We start from the raw sequence: 12,662 nt of genomic DNA, 5'->3' as shown, positions 1-12,662 counted from the left end.
TGTCAAGAAGGGCATTGCCACTCCTCCAACAAAGCCGTCGACTTTAACCCTTCTTATGTGCTATGTCGTGCTAGTGATGGGCATGTTTATGCCAAATTTGTTGGTTCTCCTTATGAGTACATTGAATGGTCTATTTGGGTTCCTAAGACCCTTGTTACTAACATCAAAGGACCCATTACAAAATGGGTACCTAAAACCAAGCATTGATCTCTTGTAGGAGTTTGCTTCTGGTGGGGGATCATGGTTGCTCGATAGTGGAGCCACAAATCATATGACCGGAAGCAAGGACTTGGTGGTGGACATGCAAAAGGTCTCATCTATGACCACCAATGTCGAGTGGGGTGATGCCTCGTCTTCTAAGATATTGGGTCTTGGCAAGGTTGTCATTTCTCATGATCTCACGATCGAGAAAGTCATGCTTGTTGAGTCCCATGCATACAATTTAATTTCCGTTCGTCAAATTGCACTCATGGGCTTTGCCACTTGTTTTGATATTGATACCGTGGCCCTCTTGTGTAGCAAAACTCTTAAAGTAGCCTTTGTTTGGCATGTCGAGAACGGTCTTTATGTGATTAACTTTTCGGAGCGACCCACTAAGACTGCGACATGCCTAATGACTAAAGTTGACATGGCATGGCTTTGGCATCGCTGTTTAGCCCATGTCAATATGAGGTCTTTGCAAAGTCTTCTCAAGGGGGACCATGTTCGTGGACTAACAAATGTTAGTTTTGCTAAAGATCGTGCTTGCAGTGCTTGTATCAAAGGAAATCCACATGAGAAGGCTCACCCTCCCACGAGTATCATCTACTCTAAGAGGCCCTTGGAGTTCCTTCACTTGGATATCTTTGGGCCTCCATCCTTTGATAGTTTTGGGGGTAGAAAGTATTGCTTCGTGATTGTGGATGATTATTCAAGATACACTTGGGTATATTTCTTCAAGAGGAAGAGTGAGACTCTACAAACCGTCATCAACTTTGCAAATGAAGCTCAACGTCAACACAATGCAAAGATCTTGACAATAAGAAGTTACAACTACAGCGAGTTCAAGAACTACACCTTGGATGAGTTTCTTAGTGATGAGGGGATCGAGCATCAATACTCCGCACCCTACACCCCTCAACAAAATGGTGTAGCGGAGAGGAAGAAATGGACATTAATGGACGCGGCAAGGACCATGATAGCAGAGTTCAAGTCTCCCTACAACTTTTGGGCTGAAGCCATCAACACCGCTTGTCATGCATCCAATCGGCTCTATCTCCGCAAAGGTTTGAACAAGACTCCATATGAGATACTTATCGGCAACAAGCCCAACCTCAAGTACTTTCGGGTGTTCAGTTGTAAGTGTTTCATTCTCAAGAAAGGTGTTCGTTTGTCTAAATTTGAGGCTAGAGCTCATGAGGGCATATTTGTTGGTTATGCTACAAACTCTCATGCTTACCGTGTCCTCAACAAGTCCATGGGACTCATTGAGGGGACGTGTAACATGGAGTTTGACGAGAATAAGGCTCCCAAGTGGAGAAAAGTGGTACTTGTGATGTAGGTGATGAAATTCCTCCCCAAGACATAAGAAGAATGGTTGTTGGTCATATCCTACCCATTCAGGAACCCCTTGTGGACGAAGGAGAACGACAAAGTTCCACTCAAGTGGAGCCATCACCAACCCAAGACTCACATGCTTCCGAATATCAAAGTGAAGTCCCTCAACCAAGTGAACAAGATCAAGGGCAAGATCAATCTCAAGATGGTGGTGAATCACCAAGTGATGCCCAAGGTCAAGTGCTCGCTCCCGAGCAAGTTCAAGATCAAGAGCAAGCTCAATATTAAGAACAAGCTCAAGATGATCAAGTTACCGCTCCTCAACTATCCCTTGAGGAGGAATTGGAGCGTCCTGCCGCCAAGATTGCTTCCAAGCTCACTACCAAAGATCATCTTATGAAGAATGTGCTTGGAAGTTTGAGAAATGGGGTAAGCACTCATAGACAATTAGCAAACTATTGTGAACATCACGCGTTTGTTTCTTGTGTTGAACCCCAATAGGTCTATGAGGCGCTCGAGGATCCGGATTGGCTCAATCCCATGCATGAAGAACTCAACAACTTCGAGCACAACAAGGTGTGGAGATTGCTGCCAAGGCTAACGGGGAACCATAATATCATTGGAACCAAGTGGATATTCAAGAACAAGCAAGATGCTCATGGAATTATCGTTCACAACAAGGCTTGTTTGGTAGCACAAGGCTACTCCTAAGTCGAGGGTATGGACTACGGTGAAACCTTTGCTCCCATTGCTCGCCTTGAATCTATTCGTTTGTTGATGGATTATGCTTCTCATCATAACTTCAATCTGCTACAAATGGATGTGAAGAGTGCTTTTCTTAATGGTCCTATTAATGAGTTGGTATATGTCAAACAACCCCCAGGGTTTGAGGATCCCGAGTTCCCCAATCATGTGTACCAGCTCGATAAGGCACTTTATGGCCTTAAACAAGCCCCACGTTGATGCGGAGCATCCCACATTCATCCCCATGTACACTCCGGCTACTCTCCAAACCCCAAGTGGACTTATGACGAGACCTCAACTATGCGCCATTGGACACAAGGTGAACTCGCTCCTATCCGAATCGTCACTTTCCACATGTGAGACATGGCTACTACCTCAAACGTGTGTGCTATGCATGTCCAGCAACCAAGAGGAAGGCCATGGAACAGCTACGAGCATTGGACAAGACGGCGAGGACACCAAGCACGAGGAACAAGAGGAAGAGCTGCTGGGAAGCTACAGCGCTCGGACGTCCGACAGCCTCCGGACGACCGACGATCTCCGGACGTCCGACGCCTGGAGACTCCACCAGCCAGACCGACCGCAGCCAAGGCAACCTACAGCGCACGGACGACCGCCATACTCCGGACGTCCGACGACTCCCAGGGCCATGGACAACCGACGCCACCGGACGACTGAACGACCAGCACCCGAGCCGAAACTATGGATGTCCGACATCTCCGGACGTCCGGACCGTCCTGAAGCTCCGGACGACCGACGTCCTCCGGACGTCCGACGCATGTGTGTTCGCCCGTGTGTTGGGCCGACGCCACTTACCCTTTCATTCACCCATGACTATATATACTCCTCCACCTCCTCCTAGTTAGGGTTAGCGTTGATTTAGCTCAATTAGAGATAGAGCTTCGCTCATCCACTGGATCTCCTCCTCGTGAGAGACCGCAGCCTCCTCGGAGAAGATCCTATCGGATTCAAGACCCCCTCGTGGGAAGATCCCCTTGTGGATTCAAGACCTCCTCACGGAGAAGATCGGTTACCTTTGTATCCTTACCTTTGTTGATTGTGGATCATATGTATCTCTTTGTGTTCGGTGATCTAGCACTTGTGTGATTGATCTCTTGTCGGTTGAGTGTTTCTCTCGTTCCTCCCCGTGTTTTCCTCGTGTTCTTCCGCGCGTTCTTCGTGATTCCCCGTAGGATCCACTCCAAACGTGAAAGATCGTCACCATAGGGTTCCACCCTACATCACACGTGCATGGTATGAGCACCTTACCGAGTTGTTGCAAGATCGTGGGTTTGAAATTGGGAAAATTGACCCCACTCTTTTTACTAAGAAGGTCAAAGGGGAGTTGTTTGTATGCCAACTATATGTTGATGATATTATCTTTGGTTCCCCTAACAAAGCTTTCAATGAGGAATTTGCCGCTCTCATGACCTCGAAGTTCAAGATGTCCATGATGGGAGAGTTGAAGTTCTTTCTCGGGTTCAAAATCAAGCAAAGAAGAGAAGGAACCTTCATCAACCAAGCCAAATACACTCAAGACATGCTCAAGAGAATCAAGCTAAGTGATGTCAAGCCGGCTTCCACTCCAATGCCCGTCAAATGCCAACTTGACATAGATCCCAATGGTAAAGCGGTGGATCAAAAGGTATATCGTTCCATTATTGGCTCCTTGCTTTACCTTTGTGCATCCAGACCGGATATCATGTTGAGTGTGGGAATTTGTGCATGGTTTCAAGCCGCACCTGAGGAAAGCCCCTATGTGGCGGTCAAGTGAATGCTCATACCCCAAACTTTGGCTTATGGTACCCAAGAGGAGCTAACTTCAACCTTTTGGGCTATTTGGACTCGGATTTGGGCACGAGACAAAGTGGATAGGAAGTCAACCTCTGGAGGGTGCCAATTTCTTGGTTGCTCATTAGTGAGTTGGTCTTCTAAGAAGCAAAGTTGTGTGTCTCTCTCGTCCACCGAAGCGGAGTATGTGGCCGCAGGTAGTTGTTGTGCTCAACTTCTATGGATGAGGCAAACTTTAAAGGATTACGATATCATTTGTGACCAAGTGCCTCTTTGGTGTGACAATGAAAGTGCCATCAAGATCTCTCTCAACCCGGTGCAGCACTTCAAGACAAAGAATATTGAGATTCAGTATCACTTCATCCGGGATCACATTAGGTGAGTGGAGATCCAGCTCAAATATGTCAACACTCATGATAACCTTGCAGATATTTTCACGAAGCCCTTGGATGAAGCAAGATTTCGCGAGTTAAGGCATGAGCAAAATATCATTGATTCAAGCAATGTGTCTTGAACACTTGCACACCCCACCATACTCATCTTGATGTCTTGTTTAGGTGTAGGCATGGACATAGGGGGAGTGTTGTTCTCTCAATGAACTCTCCCTCCCCCCATTATGCATAAATTGATCAACTCTTTCACATTAGCCATTTTTTATGGTGCTTGTGCTTCACCACCACCCTCTCCTCTTGAGAGGTTTTGTTTCATGTTTGGTCATCGTTGTCTTTTGCCTTATTTTGAGCCGAGTTTGTGTTTGAGTTGCCTCGTGTGTGTGCATTTGCGTGTCCGGTTGCTTGAAGGTTGCTTTGCAAAGGCCGTGTTTTTTTGCTTTGTCGAAACTTCCACTTTCTTGGGTTTACGGTAGTACCGTGGCAAGCCACGGTACTACTGCAGGAGATGGGTTGCCTTGTGCGTGCACAGCTACATCCCAGGCACGGTACTACCGCTTCCATCATGGCAGTAATTTTTTACTGCCGCTGGAAGAGCGTACTGCTGCCCTGTGTGTGGTACTTCCGCCCGGGCGGTACTACCATGATGACCCGCAGTACTACCACACTGTTGCAAGTGAGTGGGTGTTAAGAGCAGGAAGGGGGGGTTCCAACTCCCCCATACCTATTCATCTCTTTTCCCCACCTCGTCTCTCTCTCTCCTGCCCAAGAACGGCGTTGGAGGACCTTGCCGGATCTCCATCTCCCACCGCTCTCCTCACATTCCGACCGGTGGGATCGATCCCCACCTCGCCCTCTTGCCATGGAACCCGGTATCTCCCTTAGCCCTTCTCTCTTTGCCTCGTCATTTTGCTTCTAGCCTTTGGGAGATGCATGTGTAGTTCTTGAGATTTTTGGCTAAATCGTTGCAAGAGGAGAGTGTAGGAGAGTGCTAGTGCTGTAGAGATGCTATTTGGTTTGTTGCAACATAGTAATTTTGATCAACCATAGTACCAATCCAAATTTGCGGATGTACCTAGATCCGTTCTTGCCAGATTCAAATCCATGCGGTACTACCGCGCCTCTCGTGCAGTACTACCGCTCTGGTGAGATCCGCCCCATACGGTACTACCGCTCCATTGGAGCGGTACTACCGCCCGACGCGCGGAAGTAAAAATTTACTTCCGTTCTAGGTACTACTGTGCCATCCTGGCGTAGTACTACCGCGGCTAGAGCAGATGTAAATTTTTACGTCTGCCTCATGGTGCAGTACTACCGTTGACATATGAACTACTGTGTTGTGACTATCCAATCTCATTTCTACATGTTTTGTTTGTTTTGGCCTTGGTCTTTGCAATGACCCTTCTCGTTCTTCTCGTGTGTTTGTGCTGTGTGTCATAGGTGGTGGCTCCAATGTCCATCGCTCAAACCCCAGCCGCGACACTAGCTCCAAGCGGCTTCGCAATCAAGAAGCACCTGAGGGCTCCAATGCCCCACAACGCAACGTCAAGAAGACAGTTAACAAGTTCAAGGAGCCCACTATTGGCATGGACGAGATGCCTCAAGCCGAGTTCATCACTCGAAGGAGGATCAACCCTTATGTGAACCCTCGTGATAATGTCAGAGGGAATGAGTTGTTCTGGACCAAGCAGCAAAATCTCATCTACATCGATGTGATCAAGTCCAAGCACAACATCTATGTTCCAATGCAGTGGATTGATATGAATAATCTGAGGAAGGACCGGGCATACTTTAGTGAGGCGTTGGACTTGGTGGAGCAGTTTGGCATTGAAGAGTTTATCACGTTCCACATGGACTTTGACCCGGAGATCATGGCTCAGTTCTTTGCTTCCGTCCACTTCCACACGGATGAGGAGCGGACTATGACTTGGATGACCAATGGGAAGAGGATGTCTGCTAAGTGGAAGGAATTCATGGAGATGCTGCACGTTCAAGATGAGGGGCTCAATGTGCCCGTTGGTGCGCGCCCTCACGACAACCCAGAGTCCGCCAACAAGAACAAGCTTCAACCGTTCCTTGTGGAGAAGAAGCTAGCCAATGGCATGCAGTCTTGGGTACTCAACCCTTTCCTTGATGTCATGCACTGGATCTTCCGCAACACTCTCTTTTTGCGCATTGGTGACAAGGATAAGGTGCATGCTTATCTCGTGGATATGATGCTTCTTTGTGAGGAGGCGCATCATCAAGTTACCCAACCACGGGACATCTCTCATATCATGTGGGTTGAGCTCCGGTTTGCGGTCTACAATCGCAAAGTTCCCATCTATGGTCCATACCTGCACCTATTGATCTCGAAGACTTGGTGATACGTCCATTTTGCATCATGTTTTCCTATTGTTATTTATCTTGTTTTATTGTATAATAATGCTTTTTGGAGTAATTCTAATGCCTTTTCTCTCATAATATGCACCAAGGGGGAGAATTTTGGCAGCTGGAAATCTGGACATAAAAAAGCTACGTCAAGCTACCTATTCTACACAACTCCAAATGAGCTGAAACTCTCCCATGATTTTTTATGGAATATTTAAGGAATATTGGAGAAAATAAGTACCAGAGGAGGGCCACCAGGTGGGCACAACCCACCTGGGCGCGCCAGGAGGCCCAAGCATGCCCTGGTGGGTGCTGCGCTCCTCGGCCCACCTCGGGTGCCCATCTTCCAGTATATAAGTCATTTTAACCTAGAAAAAATAAGAAGAGGACATCCGGGACAAAGCGCCTCAGCCTCAAGGCAGAACTTTGGCAGGAGCACTTTTGCCCTCCGGCGGAGCGATTCCACCGGGGGAACTTCCCTCCCGGAGGGGGAAATCATCATCATCATCATCACCAACAACTCTCCCATTTTGTGGAGGGTTATCTTCATCAACATCTTCACAGCACCAACTCCTTTGAAACCCTAGTTCATCTCTTGCGTTCAATATTTGTATCAAAACTATAGATTGGTGCCCGTGGGTGACTAGTAGTGTTGATTACATCTTGTAGTTGATTACTATATGGTTTATTTGGTGGAAGATTATATGTTCAGATCCATTATGCTATTCAATACCCCTCTGATCTTCAGCATGTTTATCATTTGTGAGTAGTTACTTTCGTTCTTGATATCACGGGAGAAATCATGTTGCAAGTAATCATGTGAACTTGATATGTGTTCGATAATTTGATGGTATGTATGTTGCCATTCTCTTAGTGATCTCATGTGAACGTTGACTACATGACACTTCACCATATTTGGGCCTAAGTGAATGCATTGTGGGGTAGTTATTAGATGGTGGGTTGCGAGAGTGACAGAAGCTTAAACCCCAGTTTATGCGCTATTCCGTAAGGGACCGATTGGATCCAAAAGTTTAATGCTATGGTTAGAATTTATTCTTAATACTTCTCTCGTAGTTGCGGATGCTTGCAAGAGGGTTAATCATAAGTAGGAGGTTTGTTCAAGTAAGAACAGCACCTAAGCACCAGTCCACCCACATATCAAATTATCAAAGTACCGAACATGAATTAAGCCAACATGATGAAAGTGACTAGATGAAATTCCCGTGTACCCTCAAGAACACTTTGCTCATCATACGAAACCATTTTGGCCTGTCCTTTGCCTCAAAAGGATTGGGCTATCTTGCTGCACTTTTGTTACTACTATTGTTACTTGCTCGTCACAAATTATCTTGCTACCAAACTACTCCGCTACTTACAATTTTAGCACTTGCAGACATTACCTTGCTGAAAACCACTTGTCATTTCCTTCTGCTCCTCGTTGGGTTCGACACTCTTACTAACGAAAAGGTCTACAATTGATCCCATACACTTGTGGGTCATCAAGGCAATTTTCTGGTGCCGTTGCCGGGGAGTGAAGCCCTCTTAGTAAGTGGAAATTGGTAAGGAAACATTACTACTACGTGCTAAAATTTATTGTCACTTGCTACTATGGAAAACAATCCTTTGAGGGGTTTGTTTGGGGTATCTTCACCTCAACCGGAACCACAATTACTTACTCCTCAACCTACTGCACCTACTGAACATATTGAATATGAAATTCCTTCGGGTATGTTAGAACAACTGCTAACTAATCCTTATGTAGGAGATGGAACCAAACATCCTGATATGCACTTGATATATGTGGATGAAATTTGTGGATTATTTAAGCTTGCAGGTTTGCCCGGAGATGAATCTAAGAAGAAGGTTTTCCCTTTATCTTTGAATGGAAAAGCATTGACATGGTATAGGCTATGCAATGATATTGGATCTTGGAACTGGAACCGTTTGAAATTGGAGTTTCATCAGAAATTTTATCCTATGCATCTAGTTCATCGTGATCAGAATTATATATATAATGTTGGCCTTGTGAGGGAGAAAGTATCGCTCTAGCTTGGGGGGGTGCTTAATTCAATGTTATATTCATGCCCCAATCATGAGCTCTCGAGAGAAATTATTATTCAGAATTTTTATGCTCGGCTTTCTCATAATGATGAACCCATGCCCAATACTTCTTGTACTGAAGACTATTGAATTCTAGTGGGATCTTTTAGAAAGAATTAAACGCAACTCTGAAGATTGGGAACTTGACAAAGGTAAAGAGTTAGGTATTGAACCTAAGTTTGATTGTGTTAAATCTTTTATGAATACTGATGCTTTTCAAAAGTTTAGCACTAAATGTGGACTTGACTCTGAGATAGTAGCTTCCTTATGTGAATATTTTTCTACTCATGTTGATCTCCCTAAGGAGAAGTGGTTTAAATATTACCCACCAACTAAAGAAGAAGTTAAAGAACCGATAAAAGCTAAAGAAGAAACCATCATTTACAATGTTGATCTAGTTGTCCCCGCTGCTTATATTGAAAACCCACATTTTCCTGTTAGGATGAAGGAACATGCTAAAGCTTTAACTGTGGTTAACAAAAGTTGTGTTAGAACATCCAAACCATCTAAACAAATCAAAGTTGAACCTAGTGTTGCTATGGTTAAAGATCTCTTAGTTGATAATATTGATGGGCATGTTATTTACTTTTGTGATGCAGCTTCTAGAATTGCAAAACCTGAAGGAAAAGATAAACATAGACCAGTTGTTGGCATGCATGTTGTCTTAGTTAAGATAGGAGATTACTTCTATAATGGGTTATCTGACCTAGGTGCTAGTGTGAGTGTTATTCCTTTCTCATTATACGAAGAAATTAAAGATGAAATAGCACCTACTGAAATAGAAGACATAGGTGTTACTATTAAACTTGCTAATAGAGATACTATATCACCAATTGGGATTCTTAGAGATGTTGAAGTCTTGTGTGGGAAGATAAAATACCCTACTGATTTTCTTGTTCTTAGCACCCCACAAGATGACTTTTGTCCCATTATATTTGGTAGACCTTTCTTGAACACTGTCAATGCTAAAATAGATTGCGAGAAACAAACTGTCGGTGTTAGCTTTGGTGATGAATCTCATGGGTTTAATTTTTCCAAGTTTAGTAAACAACCTCATAAGAAAGATTTGCCTTGTAAGGATGAAATTATTGGTCTTGCTTCTATTGTTGTGCCCCCTACTGATCCTTTGGAACAATATTTGCTAAACCATGAAAATGATTTGCATATGCGTGAAAGAAATGAAATAGATAGAATCTTTTTCGAACAACAACCTCTGCTTAAACACAATTTGCCTATTGAAACTCTAGGAGGTCCTCCTCCACCTAAAGGTGATTCTGTGCTTGAATTAAAACAATTGCCAGACACTTTGAAATATGCTTATCTTGATGAAAAGAAGATATATCCTGTTATTATTAGTGCTAACCTTTCAGAACATGAAGAAGAAAGATTATTGGAAGTTCTAAGGAAGCACAGAGCTGCTATTGGATATACTCTTGATGATCTTAAGGGCATTAGTCCCACTCTATGTCAGCACAAGATTAATATGGAACCTGATGCTAAACCCGTTGTTGATCACCAACGTCAGCTAACTCCGAAAATGAAAGAAGTGGTAAGAATGGAAATACTGAAACTTTTGGAAGCAGGTATTATCTATCCTATAGCTGATAGTACATGGGTAAGTCATATTTATTGTGTCCCTGAGAAGGGAGGTATTACTATTGTTCCTAATGATAAGATTGAGCTTATTCCACAAAGAATTGTCACGGGCTACAGAATGGTAATTGATTATAGAAAATTTAATAAAGCTACTAGAAAAGATCATTACCCTCTGCCTTGTATCGATCAAATGTTAGAAAGACTATCTAAGCACACACATTTTTGCTTCCTTGATGGATACTCTGGCTTTTCACAAATACCTGTTTTACAATCTGATCAAGAAAATACCACTTTTACTTGTCCTTTTGGAACATTTGCTTATAGACGTGTGCTTTTCAGTTTATGTAATGCACCTGCTACCTTTCAAAGATGTATGACTCCTATATTCTCAGATTTTTGTGAAAAGATTGTTGAGGTTTTCATGGATGACTTTTCTGTTTATGGGAAGTCTTTTGATGATTGTTTAAGCAATCATGATCGAGTTTTGTAGAGATGTGAACAAGCAAATCTTGTCTTGAATTGGGAGAAGTGCCACTTTATGGTTAATGAAGGTATTGTCTTGGGCCATAAAATTTCTGAAAGAGGCATCGAGGTGGACAAAGCCAAGGTTGATGCAATTGAGAAAATGCCATGTCCTAAATATATCAAAGGTATTCGTAGTTTCCTTGGTCATGATGGTTTCTATTGGAGGTTTATCAAAGCCTTTCTAAAATTTCTAGGCCTCTTACTAATCTTTTGCAAAAGGATATTCCCTTTGTGTTTGATGATGATTTTATGGAAGCCTTTGAAACACTAAAGAAAGCCTTAATCACTGCACCTGTTGTTCAACCACCTGATTGGAACTTACCTTTTGAAGTTATGTGTGATGCTAGTGATTATGTTGTTGGTCATGTTCTAGGACAAAGAGTTGATAAGAAACTAAATGTTATTCATTATGCTAGTAAAACTCTAGACAGTGCTCAACGAAATTATGCTACAATTGAAAAACAATTCTTAGCGGTGGTGTTTTCTTGTGATAAATTCAGATCTTACATTGTTGATTCTAAAGTAATTGTTCACACCGAGCATGCTGCCATAAAATATCCTATGGAAAATAAAGATGCTAAACCTAGACTCTTTAGGTGGGTTCTTCTGCTACAAGAATTTGATTTGCATATCACTGATAGGAAAGGAGCAGAGAACCCCGTACCTGATAACTTGCCTAGACTTGAAAATATTCTTGATGACCCACAACCTATTAATGATAGCTTCCCTAACGAACAACTAGTTGCAATAAAAAGAAAAGATCATATGCTAATCTTATGGTAAGTGATGACATTACACAAGGAAAAGTATAAGTAGAAAATTTATTGTAGATTGACAAACATAGCATTGGTCAATGATGCAACACATGAAAGAATTAATAAGGGAAGAGAAGATTCATATATAAATACACTATCATGGAAATTTTTGTGATTATGAGCACCCATCAAAATATTATATGCCAAAATAGTTGACACTGGACAAGGAAGACAACTTAATGATTTATGTTTGTTAATATTCACATAGAAGTCATATTGTCATAGATCCTTCAACATGTGGTGCTTGCCCCTATCTCTGCTAGCCAAAAACTCCGCACTAAGTAGAGATACTACTTGTGCATCCAAAACCCTTAAACCCTATCTTGTTTGAGAGTCCACCATACCTACCTATGGATTGAGTAAGATCCTTCAAGTAAGTTGTCGTCGGTGCAAAAAGGGCAATAAAAATTGCTTATAAAAATGTGAGATCATTTAGTGTAAGGGAAAATTGAGCATTGTACGAACTTGTGATGGTGAAGAATAAAAGCGACAGACTACATAATAAAGGTTTCCATCACAAGGGGCAATATAACGTGACGTTCTCTTGCACTAAGGGGCTAAGCATACAAACAAAGAGCGCATGGCAACCTCTGCTTACCTCTGCAAAGGGCCTATATTTGACTTTCATGTATTTACTTTTATGCAAGAGTCAAAGTTTTTATCTCTATTCCTTTTAGCAAGCATCATGTGGTGAGGAAAGATCTAGGCACATATGTCCAGTTGAATATGGGTGGCATAAGTTATTATTGCTGACATTACCCTTGAGGTGAGTGTGTTGGGATATGAAACTATAAGC

The sequence above is a fragment of the Triticum dicoccoides genome, chromosome 1B, assembly GCF_002162155.2.
Source record: "Triticum dicoccoides isolate Atlit2015 ecotype Zavitan chromosome 1B, WEW_v2.0, whole genome shotgun sequence".
NCBI classification, from domain to species: domain Eukaryota; kingdom Viridiplantae; phylum Streptophyta; class Magnoliopsida; order Poales; family Poaceae; genus Triticum; species Triticum dicoccoides.
Note: the sequence above shows the minus strand (reverse complement) of the source record.